Source organism: Aquarana catesbeiana, linkage group LG01 (assembly GCF_042186555.1).
Source record: "Aquarana catesbeiana isolate 2022-GZ linkage group LG01, ASM4218655v1, whole genome shotgun sequence".
NCBI lineage: Eukaryota > Metazoa > Chordata > Amphibia > Anura > Ranidae > Aquarana > Aquarana catesbeiana.
In genome coordinates, this window is record NC_133324.1 from 168,287,418 (window position 1) to 168,293,810 (window position 6,393).

Here is a 6,393-nt window from a genome sequence, read left to right on the forward strand (position 1 = left end):
CCCCTATAAACACATTACTCATAAATTATGAATGTACTAGAGATACATCAATCGCTTTTCTACAGCTCTGCAGACTTTTGATGTAATTCATGATTCTGACTTTCCTGCTGATGTGTTGTCATTTCATTTTACTTATGTCTTTTTTAAAACACCACTATTGTGAAAATATAATGGCAGAGCATCTGTTGCGACAATGTTACCCTCAGATTAGTTGCTTATACGCAACACAATTGAGGAAGTCTTATGAGAAATGTAACCTTAACTTCTGATGAGAGCAAAGATATTTAGTTCTAAACCAAAAGAACTGTGCTTGGTGCAAATACTCAACAAGTAATAAAAATCTTATAACATAGAAAATAAATACAGCAACACTCAATAACACATCCTAATACAAATGTGATAACAAACTGATAACAAATATTGTTGCGCTGTACCATTAAATAAAAAATGTACAAACATTTATTTTATTACAGGTACTTATATAGCGCTGTCAATTAATTCAGCGCTTTACATATATTGTACATTGACATCAGTCCCTGCCCTCATGGAGATTACAATCTAAGTTCCCTATAACTCACATTCATATTTATACATAAACTAGGGCCAATTTAGATAGGAGCTACTGTAAGTAATACAAATGAAAAAATATAATGATGGGATTTTAACGGCACTAAACGTATTATATACATCCATAAGAATGCAAAAAGTTTATTATACATAATAGTTAAAAACAGACACAAAAGTTCAAACATGTACATCAACTGTATACATTAATCATATCCAGGGCAACAACTAGGGGGGCAGGGGGGCACATGCCCCGGGTGCCAACTTGAGGGGGGGTGCCAAACTGAGAGGGTCCGATGTCTGACACTAGCTGGGATATGGGAGTTTGGATCAGGCTGGACTGACCCATCTGAGCTGCTGAGCTGCATTTACAGGGAGCCAAGCTCACACACCCCTGGCTGCTCTGTAGACCCACCCTGCTGCTGATCACAGGGGAGCCAGGATCCGGACCCCGGAGATTCAGCCTGCTAACTTGCTGCCTTAAAGTCAGACCTGGACAGGAGGGGCGAGGGGGCAGGCATTTGCTAGAACCAACTGGCTCTATTTTCCTCCTGCTGCAATGTGTCAGGATGGAGAGTGGGGGAAAGGGTCCGGTAAGTATGTAATTTACCGGCCCCTTCCTTTTCTGAATGAACAATGTGAGTGATAGATACTGATCACTCACTCTGTTCACTAATAAACAAAGCATAGTAAACCGCAGTGCAGCTGAGACTGCAGAGAAATGAAACAATCCTATAGTGGGGGGATGGGTTGCCTGGGACAACACACAAATCTGTCTTCCTGCATAGCAGGAAGACAAGATCCTGTGTCATCCCGTTATGCCGCGTACACACGGTCGGACTTTTCGTCTACAAAAGTCCAACGGACGCTGACGGACTAAAGCTGGCTGGTAATCTGATCGTGTGTGGGCTTCTCCGGACTTTCAACGGACTTTTTTAGCCTCAAATCCGACGGACTTTAGATTTGAAACATGCTTCAAATCTTTACGTCGTAACTACGACGGACCCCGAAATCCGCTCGTCTGTGTGCTAGTCCGACGGACAAAAACCCACGCTAGGGCAGCTATTGGCTACTGGCTATGAACTTCCTTATTTTAGTCCGGTGTACGTCATCACGTACGAATCCGTCGGACTTTTGTGTGGTCGTGTGTAGGCAAGTCCGTTCGTTAGAAATTCTGCTGCAAGTCCGCCGAAAGTCCGCCGGAAGTCTGTCGGACAGGCTGTCGGACTTTTGTAGACGAAAAGTCCGACCGTGTGTACGCCCCATTAGAACGGAGATCTGCCTTGTTTACACAGGCAGATTCCCGTTCTGTCTCTGCGGGGAACGATCGCGGGTGGCCTATTGGCCAGCGGGGGAGCCAATCAGTGGGTCCGGCCAGTGGCGGAATTACCGGGGTCGCCACAGACGCACTTGCGACGGGGCCAGGCATTCCGCCACTATGGGGGGGGGGCCCAGCGGGGTTGCTATTCACAGGGCCCAGGCACAGGCATCGATAGTTTGTTTTATTTCCCTCTCCATGCATCCTCTCTCGCAGGACACACAGCTGATCTTCTTCCCCCTCCCCTCTCCTCTGTGCTCCGCGGGAAATGTGAGCTCCTTAGCTTCACACTTGACTGCCCGCGGAGCACAGGAGAGGGGAGGGGGGAGAAGATCAGCTGTGTGTCCTTCGAGAGAGGACGCACGGAGAGGGAAATAAAACAAACTATCGATGCCTGTGCTGCTGTTACATGAAAGACAGCACAGGCGTTGCTAGGGGGCAGGGGGGGTGACACCCGACAGAGGGATGACACCTGTGGGCAGCGGCACCGCTCTTTAACACTGCACAGTCCTCACCCCTACACATCTCTGCGCACAGTGGAGCAGACCAAAGCCACCTCCCCATCCTCTCTGTTTACGGAGGGGGAGGAGGAGGAGTCCGAGGGACACATACCGCTGTGCCTATCCCGTGCTGTTCTGAGGTCTGTAAAGTTTTTATCCAAACAGACGTGTGCTGGGGGAACGCTATGGGAGGGGGGTCTGCACTGATGTAGGGATGGTGGTCTGCACTGAGGGGGGGTCTGCATTGATGGGGTGGGGGTCTGCACTGAGTGGGGTCTGCATTGATGGGGGGGGGTCTGCACCATGGGGGGTGTGTGCTGATGGAGGGGGGTGGTCTGCAATGAGGTGGGTCTGCACTTATGAAGGGGGGTGGTCTGCACTGAGGGGGGTCTGCATTGTGGGGGGGCCTGCACACTGATAGATGGGGGTCTATGCTGATAGAGGGGGGCTATACTGATAGATGGGGGTCTGCAATGAGGGGGGCTATACTGATGGAGGGGGTCTGTACTTAGTGAGGGGGGTCTGTACTTAGTGAGGAGGATCTATACTGCGAGAGGGGGGTCTGTACTTAGTGAGGAGGGTCTGTACTTAGTGGGGGGTCTATACTGAGAGAGGGGTCTGCAGTTAGTGGAGGGGGGTCTGTACTGAGGGGGGGCTATAGTTGGTGGAGGGGGGTGACACCAATTTTTTCCGCACCGGGTGACACCAACCCTAGTGATGCCACTGGAGAGACATGCTCTCCGCTCAGAGCCACGCTGTCCTGAGAAGACAGAGGACTCTGATGGGCACTGATAGACACCGATGGACACTGATAGAGGACACTGATGGGCACTGATAGAGGGCACTGATAGAGGACTCTGATGGGCACTGATGGACACTGATAGAGGACTCTGGTGGGCACTGATAAGATTTACTGATGAGCACTGAAGGGGAGGCACTGATAGGGGACACCGATGGGAGGCACTGATAGGGGACACCGATGGGAGGCACTGATAGGATTTACTGATGGGCACTGAAGGGAGGCACTGATAGGGACACTGGTGGGCACTGATAGGAGGCACTGATGGGGGCACTGAGAAGGCACTAGGGGGCACCGATGGGAGGCACTGATAGGATTTACTGATGAGCAATGATAGGGGGCACCAATGGGAGGCACCAATGGGATTTACTGATGAGCACTGAAGGGAGGCACTGATAGGGGGCACTAAGAAGGCACTAGGGGGCACTGATAGGGGGCACTAAGAAGGCACTGATAGGAGGTACTGAAGGGGGGCACTGATAGGGGGCACTGATAGGCTGCACTGATAGGAGGCAATGATGGGCATTGATGAGCACTGATAGGCAGAACTCATAGGCTGCACGGATGGGCACTGAGGAACACTGATAGGCAAAACTAAGGCAGTATTGATGGGCACTGATGGGCAGTATTGAAGAGTACCAATAGGTGGCACGGATGGACGCTGCAATAATGAGCACTGATAGGTGATGCTGATAGGCAGATTTGATGGGCACTAATAGGCAGAATTAATGAGCACTGATAGGTAACACTTGTAGGCGGCATTGATGGGCACTGATAGGCGGCATTGATAGGCACTGATACATGGCACTGATGATTGGGGCACTGATTATCAGTGTAAACAATTTACTGACATTCTTGACAGTTAACGGCAGTCCTTTCCTAACACAGACACAGCGTGGGAGGAAACCGGCAAGCCTGTTTACATGTGATCAGCTGACATCACATGGTAAAGAGCCACTGTGATTGCGCTGGATGCATGTCCAAGGGGTCATGCAGGAAGCACGGTTTTGGGAGGATGTCCATGGACACCCTCCCAAAATTGGAAGCCCGAGGTTGGATTGAAGGGGGGCCCATCATGGTTTCCTGCACCAGGGCCCTGAAGGTTCTAGTTACGCCTCTGGGTCCGGCGGACTCGATATCCACCTGTCACCCACGATCGTTCCCCGCAGAGACAGAACGTGGATCCGCCTGTGTAAACAAGGCAGATCTCTGTTCTGACAGGGGATGACAGAGGATCCTGTCTTTCTGCTATGCAGGAAGACGGATCTGTGTGTTGTCCCAGGTTAGAAACAGAAACACACTGAAGGAACACATTTAACCCTTTGAGCGCCCCTGATGTTAACCACTTCCCTGCCAGTGCCATTAGTACAATGTCAGTGCATATTTTTAGCACTGATCACTGTAATAATGTCACTGGTTCCCAAAAAAGTGTCAAAAATGTCAGCTAGGTGTCCGATCTGTCCGCCGCAAAGTTGCAGTCCCGCCAAAAAATCACTGATCGCCGCCATTACTAGTAAAAAAAAAATAATAAAAATGCCATAAATCTCTCCCCTATTTGTAGACACTATAATTTTTGTGCAAACCAATCAATATACGCTTATTGGGGTTTTTATCACCAACAATATGTAGCAGAATACTTTGGGGGTCACTTACTATAGCGCCAATAAATGATCCTGCAGTCCCGGAAAATAGCGCCCAATTAAGGCCAATTAGGACTTCAACTCTCAGAAACTGGGCACACATGCAAATGGAAAGTGCACTATTGCCGGGGTAAAAAAGCCTGTCAGATCGCATCAGCGGGAATAGTGGAAATCAATGGGGCTCAAACAAGTAAAATCTCGCTGAAGGCTTATATGCAAGTTCTTTGCCATAAAAAAGTGTATGGGGACCTGGGTCCTGCCCCAGGTGACATGTATCAATGTAACATCTGTTTATTTTAAATGGACGTTTTTTCAGGAGCAGTGATTTTAGTAATGCTTAAAGTGAAACAATAAAAATGAAAAATTCCTTTAAATATCGTGCCTGGGGAGTGTCTGCCTGTAAAGTAGCGCATCTGGCCGATGTGTAGAACATTGCTGCAGCAAAATTACATTTCTAAAGGAAAAAATTTAATCCAAAACTGCTCGCGGCTGTAATGTATTGCGGGGTCCCGGCAATATAGATTAAAAAAAAAAAAAATAGGAAAAAAATGGCATGCACCCCCCCCCCCCCCCTTAGTCCATACCAGGCCCTTCGAGTCTGGTATGGACATTAAGGGCAACTTCACGCCAAAATAAAAAAAATGGCGTTGGGGTCCCCCCAAAATCCATACCAGACCCTCATCTGAGCAAGCAGCCATGCAGGTCAGAAAAGGGGGGGACGAGCGAGCACCCCCCTCCTGAACCATACCAGACCGCTTGCCCTCTACATAGGGAGGGTGCTTTGGGGTCCCCCCAAAACACCTTGTCTCCATGTTGATGGGGACAAGGACCTCTTCCCCACATACCTTGGCCGGTGGTTGTCGGGGTCTGCGGGCGAGGGCTTATCAGTGATCAGCGTTTTCTATTGTGACTGCGACATTGCGGCGGACAAAACAAAATTCTACAGCACACACATGTAAAAAAAACATTTACCTCCTGCAAGGTTATCCTTTTGGGCTGGAGAACCCCACCCCCTCATCAGTGCCTCTCATTAGTGTCCACCTGTGTCATAGGTGGAGTCCTTTAGTTCTCCCATATAGAGGAGTGTATGTCTCCCATGGTTCAGAGAAACAGGATCTCCCATTCTATTTAGGGTGTGCCCCCAAAATATCTTGTTTATCTATTGCGGCGGACAGATCAGACACTTTTGACACTTTTTTTGGGACCAGTGACATTTATACAGCGATCAGAGCTAAAAATAGCCATTGATTACTGTATAAATGTCATTGGCAGGGAAGGGGTTCTCGCTCTGTCACGAGCGAGAGCGATCGCAGGGGACACGCACCCATCGGGCACATGCATCGGCTTCAGGGACACGCTGCGGGCCGGCGGAGGCACGCCTGCGCGCCTACTAAAGCGTTTTAAAGAGGCAACGTACAGCTACAACGGCTCGCACAGGGGAGCCAACCTGCCGCAGTATACTCCAGCGGCTGGTCCGGAAGCAGTTAACAAGGGGGCCCCCAAATCCCGACACCCCCCTATGTGAATGGGTATCGGGCACATTGTAACCCTAACCATTCACCAAAAAAAGCT